Genomic DNA, 11,530 nt, shown 5'->3' on the forward strand with positions numbered 1-11,530 from the left:
AGATTTTTCAAGTTAAAGAGTCAGTATGGTAGGGATGAGGCCAAGGCCCGGAAAACCTTAGTATATCGATATTATTTTGGAATGTCCGAGGTCTGAAAACTAAATTGTGTGATAACGATTTTCTCTCTCTTTGTGCGAATCATGATATTGTGGGTCTTTTGGAAACGTTCTGCACCGAACTTGACAATGTGGACATCTTGAATAATTATGTAGTATATAGAGCACCTGCCAAAAAACGTCATCCTAAAGGACGGCCAAGTGGTGGAGTTGCCCTCTATATCAAGAAAACTTTAGCTGATAAGGTGAACAGAGTAAATAGCAACTTAGAGAATTGTATTTTTGTTAAATTGCATAAATCTTTATTCCAAACTGATAGCGATGTAATTTTTGGTTGCTGCTATTTTCGCCCTGAGACCGTTTTAGATAACATTGAACTCCTTGAAAATCAACTTGTTGCGTTTAAATGTACATTTCCTGATAGCCACTTTATTCTTGGCGGTGATTTTAACGCTCGTACTGGCGTAGATGACGATTTCATTTTTGATGACTCCGTAGATTTTTTACCTCTTGTTGGGGATACATACGACCAATCAAGTTTTCACATACCAAGGAGTTCAAAAGATAAATTCGTAAATGAGGCGGGAAAGACCCTTTTAAACATCTGTCTAAACTTCGGCATACATTTTGCCAATGGTCGCACAGCCAGCGACAAAGAAGGAAATGTAACACATGTATCTCCATTAGGCAGCAGTGTTATCGATTACGTCATCATCTCCGCAAACCTTTTTAGTTATGTAAATGATTTCGAAGTTATTCCACACATAGAATCTGATCACTTTCCCATGACCTGCCACTTAAAAGGTACTAACATCCTTTCACGGAAAGGAAATCAGTCTGACGTGTCAAGTCCACCTTCCATTCGGTATTCTATGAATGAGAAATGCAAAAATCACTTCAAAAGAAATCTACTTTCTACACCTGTGCAAAAAATGGTTGAGAACTCAAAAAGGGCATTCCCAAACCCAACACAGGTTATACGTAAACTAAATGAAGCCTTAAAAGAAGCAGGTAAAGATGGTCAGATTAAACCAAGCAATCGTAGAAGTCAAAGGTCATTGCACTCGCCCTGGTTCAATGAACTTTGTCAACGAGCCAAGAGTAACACGTACGGGAAATTAAAGCTTTTCCGACAGCTCGGTACCACTGATTCCTTAAGTGACTTCATAACCGCCAAGAACTTAAGCAGACCTGCAAGAGCTGCAAACGTAACTATCAAGAGTTGATTCGTAATCGCTTTAGAGAGGCCGAAACAAAAAACTCTAGCGAATTCTGGACCATCCTAAATTCAATAATTGGTAGAAAGAAAATACCATCTAATGATATTAGTATCCAGTCATGGTATAATTACTTTAGCAACCTGTATAAAAGCTGCAATGATTTAAGTTCGGGTGACATGGAGTTCTTGCATTCTGCTGAAGAGATTCTCCGCGATCATGTTGGCCAGGTGGAATCAGAGGCTACCGATGACACTAGTAATATTTTAAATTCTCGAATAACAGAGATTGAGGTTCTAAACAGTCTGAGAAACTTGAAAGATGGGAAAGCTCCCGGTCCAGACGGGATTCCAAACGAATTCTATAATTATTCTGCAAATATAATTTTACCAGTGTTAGTGGAGCTTTTTAATCATATTTTGGACACAGGAAACTTTCCTTCTGAATGGTCTTCTGCGATTGTTATTCCACTACTGAAAAAGGGAGATTCGAGTGATCCCAACAATTACAGAGGAATATCTTTATTAAATGCTCTCGGAAAAGTCTTTACTACAATTCTAAAGGAGCGTTTAACCAAGTGGTCTGAAGCCACAAATATAATTTCAGATTGTCAAGCAGGCTTCAGGAAAAAACACAGTACAATTGACAACATTTTTGTTTTTTACGCTATTATCCAGAAATTCTTGAGTATAAGACGTGGAAAACTATATTGTCTCTTTATAGACTTTTCCAAGGCATTCGATAAAGTTAACCACTCACTTCTGTTGTACAAGCTAGCATCAATGGGTATTCAAGGCAAAATGTACCATATTCTACAATAGTATGTATAGTGAGATCAAATCGTGTGTGAGAGCCAGCAATGATACTTCGCAATATTTTGATTGCCCAGCAGGTGTAAGGCAAGGCTGCATTCTCAGTCCCATTCTTTTTAGTTTTTACATACATACATACATACATACATACATACATACATACATACATACATACATACATACATGCATACATGCATACATACATACATACATACATACATACATACATACATACATACATCCATCCATCCATCCATCCATCCTTCCATCCATACATACATACATACATACATACATACATACATACATACATACATACATACATACAGATATGTATGTACACTGTGTATGTATAATGTGTTTGTGTATGTGTAAGTTTATGGGGGGGGCATGGAAAAAATAAAAAACTTGCAGGGGGGGGGCATCAATTTTTCCCGAGCTTTTGTAGGGAGGGGCATGGAAAAAATACACAAGGAAAAGGGGGAATCCTCTGGGTCCCCCTGGAAGTAAAATCTGGACACTCCCTTAGTCAAAATAACATTTCAGTTATCTTGTTGCGTTAACGTTGTTTAACTGCTCCAGGTATGGACAACAGTTCATTGGACCACCCTATTCCCGATAGTACTGCCTCGACCGGAAAGCCTATCGAATGCACAGAAATGGCCGAAAAGCAGGTACTGCCCGAGACGCATTTGCAGAGATCAATTAGCCAAGATCCACAGCTGAGTTCTGGTGAGTGCCATATAATACTCAAAGCTTCTTCATAGTGAAAATAAGAACAATAGCGAGAGAATATCCCGATGATACATAGTATTATGAAGTTTTACATAATATTCAGATATAATGAATGTATGGACATTCAGATGAATGGAAATATCACGAGGCGCAAATTGAAGTGTTTAGTCACATTTTACCGAATTAACGAACAAATACAAGTATCAGTTGGTATTCTTTCAATGTTATACAAATATATTGATGGTGCAAATCAAGAGATCTGATTGGTCTAGAAATCACTTAACTGTATCCTTACCAAATGCGTGTATTATACCCAGACTCCTAAAAATAGTTTGCCAAATTGAGTCTTTGCTAAAACAAACATGCTTAGCACTTGCAAATTTACCAGGCGCAATTGCAAACTCAACTGGAAGGCAACGATTTCTAAGTCGTGCCTTGCTTTCGTATAGAAGAATCTCGTTAGATTTTAAAAAGCCCGGGCATACGAATGTAAAAAAAACGCGGAGATTGGTCGCTTGTGCTCGCACATGGTCAAGGCCCAAACGCCCTCTAAGGTCAACTCTTATCACCAAAATTGCAACTGGATGACGGAAAGATTCAATAAAATTGTATGATTAGTCATACGACCTTCAGATGTCAATCATGATAAACGACAATGAAGAACTATGTTTTGCAGAACTTCTTGAAAACATGCGAGAGCCGAATCCATTATTTTTCGGACATGAAGATAAAGTGGAGGAAATCTTTAAGGCATACAAGGAAGAAAGAAGAGATCAAGTTTCTCAAAGTCAACTGCAGAGATCTAGTATCATTCATGTAAGTGTAATTTGTCCATACAGTACAAAATCACACATATACGCCAATTGGTAGTTCGGCACATATTTATCAGTTTGTATAATGTTCTGTACCCCGATCCATCTTAATTTCCGGATATTTGGGGGAAAAACATGAAAATATACAATCGTATACAATGTTCAATCATAATTCCACCGTTTTCTTCGAACAACGAAAATAGCAGTTTTCAGAAATAATAGCATCTGATCTTATTTGTTTACTTGTCAGAAAAAGAACAGTCATATCAAGAATAGCATATCTATAGTATCTACATGTCTATTGATTATCATGAAAAATACCGGTATATTAAAAATGACAAACAAAACGTAACTGCATATATAGGGCCATTAATAACTGTGGTTTTTACTTGACATATCACGAACAATAACAACATAGATGGATAGATTGTTTTGTTTTCCTGAGTAAAATAATCCTAAATTTACATGGTCTTCTTTTTGTAAATGTCACAAGTGCAAAATTGTTTGATGTCAACGAATTTGTTACTAATTTCAATTGTTGTACATTCACTTTGATAGTTTATTTTAGAACTGATGTGGTTTTGATGTTGGTTGGACCACAGGGGCCAACGAGCATGTAATTGATTGATCGATCGATTGATTGATTGATTGATTGATTGATTGATTGATTGATTGATTGATTGATTGATTGATTGATTGATTGATTGATTGATTGATTGATTGATTGATCGATCGATTTATTGATTGGTTTATTATTTGGTTGAATGATTGACCGACTGAATGATCAATTTTGTGTTGCAATATAACTTATTTTGTGTGTGATATTGATCAATGGACTCATTGAGTTTTTTGGTGATATAAAACTTTTTCTTTCTTTCCCCGTCTACTGTTCTCTCTTTCAGCTGTAATTATCTTTCTGTTGACTAAATATAGGACAGTACAATATAGTTCTTGGAACCATGAACAATATATTCTCCATAAATAAAGATACATTGTCCATTCTCCTCCTTTTATCTAAATCAAAACACTCCTAATCTTAAAATTGGCAAGAGATCACTTTCACTTAATTAACAGTTTACTTTGTCTATTATCTTAATTTCTGGGAGATTATCACACTCATTTATGCATTAACTATTTTATACTAGTGTGTGACGGTTTTTTGGTGTGATAATATCCCAGAAGATTAGACATAAAGCCAATTTTTGCAGTAACTCATCCATGCTAATAATGAGATTAGGGTTTTTTAATTTAAATAAGAGGAATGGACAAGATGTCTTTATTTAGTCAATAAAGAGAGAGTTATATACACATGAAAGAGAAAAGTATCCAGGGAAAGAAACAAAAAGTTTTATATCGCCAAAAAAGAAAGAAAAAGAGTCAATTGATCAATATAACACACAAAATAAGTTATATTGCAATACAAAAATTTATCAGTCAATCGATCAATCATTCAACCAAATAATAAATCGATCAATAAATCGATCGATCAATCGATCGATAAATCAATTACATGCTCGCTCGCCCCTGTGGTTGGACATTAGTAGACTTGCTTAACACCTGTTTGTTCATTCCCTTTACAGGCCATCTTTTGTTGTTTTTGTATTGCTATTGCTTGCTTGTCGCTAGTGTATATGTATGGTCTCTTGTACATGTTGATTTAGTTTTTTACTTGCCTGAGATGAAGCGTAATGAATAAACATAAATGAAGTAAACCGACCGTAAAGTTACAAGTTTCCAAAATCTCCAAATCGATGTAATAAAGCATAGTATTTACTAAGAGTAGCCATTGAATGTTATGTTTTAAAAGGTGGTGAATGGGCTTGGTGGTTCCGGAAAGACAGAAATCGTTGTACAATACGTGAAAAAGTACCACAGGGAATATAGTGATGGAGTACTATGGATACTGGCAGTGTCTATGAGTACAATGGATTATTGCTACAAGCGAATAGTAAGTCATTCATATGCATTTATATGCAAAATGTCATATCCTACCAAAAGATATCAGATGCAAATTGAATGACTCTTGTAAGGTTTTAAGATTCTCTTATATGACAGAAAATAATCCTTGCGCTAGTGTAATGTCAACATTGTTGATCCTCCCCTCCCCCCAATAAAAATTGGTCACTCCCTCATGTTCTGCATTTTATGCATCAGTACATCCAGTAATAGTAGAAAGAATCGTCATATTGTTGCGTTGGCACTCTCAACCCATTCACACTGGAAAATGGTCACTTCCATTATATGGCCTCAGGTTACGAATCATTCCACCCTCAAATATTAAACAGTAAGAAAACAATCCTTGAAAAATTGTAACGACAACATTCTATACCGTTCCCACCAAAAAGAGTTACATTCTTATGTCAATCTGATTAAAATCCGATGTGGATGTCGGCTAATCGTTCATTGCTATTTATCTTCGTTATTTTGCTTGAATTGACCTTCTTGGTACATGTTTACGTTTTTTAGCCTGATCGCCTCCCCTACATCTGAGATGGCGCCCATTCAAACGAATTTCTGCTCAGTGAGACACACATAACCAATCAGGTTGCGTCTTACTTGTCATGGGCATACATGTACCCATTGAATATCAACACACATTGAATATCAACAGGAAGTCCAGTAAATTGAACTTCCTGGGCCGAAGTACAACGGCTCCGTGGACGTGGACCTACCTTTACTACTACTACTACTACTACTACTACTACTACTACATGGCATTATTTGTGCACACACCGACAACGTATGAAGTATTCAACTGTAAAAACATTCAGTGATTGTATTGCTATATACATGATTTACGGTAAATTAAAGAATTCTTGTTTAGATGTACCTCTATGCATTTCGTCTTAGCTACATTGGAATGCGCCCCCCCCCCCGTAATGTTTATCTCAGAAAACGCCTACGCGTTTTCTGTAGTAGGCTTGAAGTATTGTACGATTGATAGAAATATTTGCCACAGTGCACAGTTGTGTTATATGAATCCAGAAAAGAGGAAATTTAAGATATAATTTCTAAAAAAAAAAAAGTCCTTATCGTGAAAATTTCGGTCGCTTTGCATTGCATTCAGGATTCGCATGGTCCTGGAAAACCCTGGAAACTTGAATGCTCCCTACCCCTGGAAAATGATCGTGGTCGATTAATATTGACGAACGACATGCCTGTGCTTTAGCCACCCATTCATATGATTTACTACACTGAGTCTCGTAAATGTGAAATGGCGAAAATATTTTCAAAGTCTTTTGCCACCATGGTGAATCACGCTGATAAAACCCAGACAGTCAACCGATTGTTCCACAAGAAACTTTGCCCACAGACCGTGCCTATGCATAGTTGAATTGGCGCCGCAATGTTTGTTTCGATCTTGGCTATTGCTACTCCGAGTCCAGTCGTCATTTCAGCGACATAATATTGTAACACTCCCGGGGGTAACAGTAGCGTGCAAACGTGGTTTTGAAACGTCTTGCTTAGTGTCGATTGTCTCTTGAATATTTTGTGACATATTATGGGAACCTTTGTTAATTTCTTCTCGTCCACATCAGACAATTACATTTGTAGATGTCATTCAAAAATATACTTTAGTGGTCAACAGCCCTGGAAATCAATACGAATACCCCTGGAAAACTTACAAAAACAAGCCATTGAGAATGACATAGTCTCCGCTATGATTGGGTTTTAAGGAATTATCACTACTCTGATCACGCAACAACACTTGTGAACCTAAATCAAACCGACTTAGATATGTTGTGTCTGCTTGTTGGACATGGAACATACCTACAACAATAAAGGATGGGTCGGGTATGGGGGATCGTATCACGACGAAAATGGATATGCACATGTATGTCATAGAACACTGTCCTAATACCAACTTTGAATGAGATCTGTGCAAGCATGTCTGAGTTATGGCTTTGGACATAGAAAAATCGCAAACAAAATGGCTGCCAGGCGGCCATATTGGATCGTATAACAACAACAATGAAAATGCAAATGTATGTCATAGAATACTGTCCTAATACCAACTTTGAATGAGATCTGTGCAAGCATGTCTGAGTTATGGCTTTGGACATAGAAAAATCGCAAACATAATGGCTGCCAGGCGGTCATATTGGATCGTATCACGATGAAAATGGATATGCAAATGTATGTCATAGAACACTGTCCTAATACCAACTTTGAATGAGATCTGTCCAAGCATGTCTAAGTTATGGCTTTGGACATGGAAAATTCGCAAACAAAATGGCTGTCAGTCAGCCATATTGGATCGTATCACGATGAAAATGGATATGCACATGTATGTCATAGAACACTGTCCTAATACCAACTTTGAATGAGATCTGTTCAAGCATGTCTGAGTTATGGCTTTAGACAGGGAAAATTTGCAAACAAAATGGCAGCTAGGCGGCCATATTGGATCGTATCATGAAACAAATTAACGTGCATATGTATGCCATTGTATCTTGACCCTGTACCAAGTTTGAAAAATATTGGTCCAGGCATCTCCAAGAAACGGCTGTGGATGGACGGACGGACGGACGGACGGACGCATGCACGGACAGACGGAACCCAATCCATAAGTCCCCATCCCGGACTTCGTCCGGCGGGGACTAAAAACCATGAAAGTCCTGGAATTTTGTTTTGCTTTAAGTGTACGAACCCTGTGCATTGCATTGCGTACAAACTGTCTTCAGTAAGACGCAACCTGATAACGTTCGAGGAGAAGCCTACTACAGAGAACGCCTACGCGTTCAATTACTGGACTTCCTGTTGATATTCAATGTTTGTTGATGTTTGTTGATATTCAATGCATACATGTATGCTGCTCATGACAAGTAAGACGCAACCTGATTGGTTGTGTGTGTCTCACTGAGCAGAAACTTGTTTGAAAGGGCGGCATCTCAGATGTAGAGGAGGCGATCAGGCTAAAAAATATAAACATGTACCAAGAAAGTCAATTCAAAGCAAAATGACGAAGGTAAAATAGCAATGAACAATTAGCCAACATCTACATCGGATTTTAATCAGATGATTCTTATGTATACATAAGCACTATGAAATATGCCTCCTTCTATAAATAGTGATCATTCCCCTATTAGACTTGACACGAGACATGAATCAGTGCTACAAAGAATAGAAGACAGAAAGTAAACGACCCTTGCAGTAGTGTGAGGTCCAAAAGGTGTATTTCAATTTCACTTTTGCAAGAGTTCAACCCATTGGCCCAGACCCAGCCCCAGACCTCAGTCCAATGACCGAGCCCAGCCCAGGTTTTAGTATATGCCCAATGACAAGGGCAAAATAGAGATTTACATGAATTTGGGCTGATAAGTTTCAAATTGTTTCCAACAGTTTGAAAAATTGATGTTGCGCAAGGAGAAGAAAGACTTCAGTGCATCCTTTATCCGTAAAGCTGTACACGAGTGGTTAGCTAACAAGTCAGAATGGTTGATGGTTATAGACAATTTAGATGACGCTCAGATGATCAATAAATTTCCTGGCGGAGGGCACATCATTATTACTTCCCGTGACACAAGGTTCAAAACAATGTTCCCAACCGTGAAAGCACCGTTTGTCATCAAGCCGCTACCCCAAGAGATAGCTAAGGTTCTTCTATACAGAGGATGCTATCAAATTGAAGGAAAAGGACCTATAACCATAGATGATGCACAAAGGAAGATAACTTCACTTGAAGCTCAAAACAAAGAGAACTACTACTCACTCCTGTGGTTGGCTGGTCCAGATGGTTTTGATGGTCTTCCACTGGCACTCATTGCTGCAATGAAGTACATGAATGCAAAAGAGATGGATTTCAGCACATACAAGGGCTACTACATGACATGTTTAGACAAAGAAGTACTTCTGTCTGATCGAGAGGATGACCCCCTCACAGCCTGGTTAACGGAGTGTGGATTGAGGAAATATGAGGAGCCATTGAGTAGAAAGGTCCAAAAGTCATTAGCTCGTTTCCTTGATATCAAAGAAGAAGATCTCAGAAGTGAGGATGTTGATATGGATGACATTGATGTAAAGAAATTTATGGATGCCAGAGAAGAAAATATAAATCTTGAAAAGTGGATGATAGACAGAAGAAGTGTCATTACCACTTGGACTCTTACATTCCAAAGCATTGAAGAAAGTCCACGTGGCAAAGTCGCTATTGAGTTACTCCACATTTGCGCATTTCTGGCACCGACCATTTCAGAAGATATTCTGTTGAAAACAGCAAAGTATCTTGAATGCCAAAATGAGTCATCAATTAACCTGGCCATGCCAATGGCGCCGGACCTACACCTTTTGGATATTTTGGAATCTTTACGAAGATACTCATTGTTTGAAAGCAATAGAAAACCACATGGGGATACAGAATTAGGTCCTTCTTCAAAGCAAAAGTACAGCATTCATCCCATTGTGCAACAAATGGTAAAGCTGCAGCTGGAGTCGACTACTCAGACACCGATACACGTTTTGGATGCTGCCATCCAGCTTTTGACCAAGTTGTTTCCATCAGAGGAAGATTTGTTCACTAGTTACACACGCCCTCACATTCCACTACCAGAAGAGGAAGAAGAAGTTGCTATTCATGTCATATCACTCATGAAATCTCTTAATGATGCCATTCTAAAGAAGCTCAACACTGATAGCCTGACTACCCTGGTAGAGTTACTGAATGCTGTCGGGTTGTACATGAGGCGTTTTAAGTGCAGACCCAAAGGAGCCATTCCGTTGTTTGAGACAGTCCTAAAGGTCATGCAGACACTAACATCTCAGAGGGATGATGCAGCAGGACATGGGAAACTTGGCCACGGTATGATGATTTTATATTTATTTGGAGGTTATGTTGTTTACTCTCGAATATTTATTTTGGAGGCAAGACTCAAAGATATTGATGGATTTAACATAATTTTCTATTCTTTGAAATATCATTTTATAACTCACCAGATTTAAACTGAATGCTTTCCATAGGGGTAGTTTTGAGTTTTTACCTACACATAATAACTGCTGGAATGCAAACATTTCGGCTATAGTACATGATATACCCCTCAAATGGCAAAAGGGTGTGCTAATCTATAAGATATCTGGAAGGATTTTATGATATCAATCTAAGTATGTAGTAGAATAGGTGTAATGGTTTTTGATTATTCAAATTTACAGAGATACACATACATACAGACATACCTTTACCAATGCAAAAAGAAAGAAATGTTAGGATTGCTTATTGGCAATGGTATCATTAGAACATAATGCATTGTTGTTTAGATTGTTCATTCTTTTAATGGATTCACTGTATTATCTATATTATATCTGAATATTACATTTTCCATTGCTCTCAAGTTCGTTTGGTTCCTCGAAATCTAAAAATAAAATCTGGACAGAAACTTATCGATATACATTTCGCATTTACCTTTTAATACAAACAACCAAAATACTTTGAACAGTCTAGAACAAATTTAAACCAATCAATGTCGTAAAATAAGGGAAAATTTGACTCAAGTCAAGCACTGACTACAGAGCCCAACACAGTAACAACATTTACTTATCCCATTTGCATTGTCGTGATAACATGTCAATACGAATAAATGCACTGCTGTGTTCTGGCAGTATCGAAAGATTTATATAAAAAATAGAGAAGATTTCAATTTTGAACGAAGAAGAAATCGCATGGATTTATCTTCTCGAATTCTCCGGCAAGAATTTTTGGTTGAAAGCAGGTGATTTGACCCGGATGTTGAAGCTGACCTGGTTTGACTGAAGATCTTCTCATGCATGCTTTCATGGCAAACAGAAAGTCACGAGAGTATCGAACATAAAAACAAGATTTTCAATTTTGAAATAGTGAAGAGATCGTATGACTTTGTGTTGGCGAACTCTCTAGCATCATTGCCTGCAGATGCAATCTCACGGC

This window comes from Glandiceps talaboti, chromosome 2 (assembly GCF_964340395.1).
Source record: "Glandiceps talaboti chromosome 2, keGlaTala1.1, whole genome shotgun sequence".
Lineage (NCBI taxonomy): Eukaryota > Metazoa > Hemichordata > Enteropneusta > Spengelidae > Glandiceps > Glandiceps talaboti.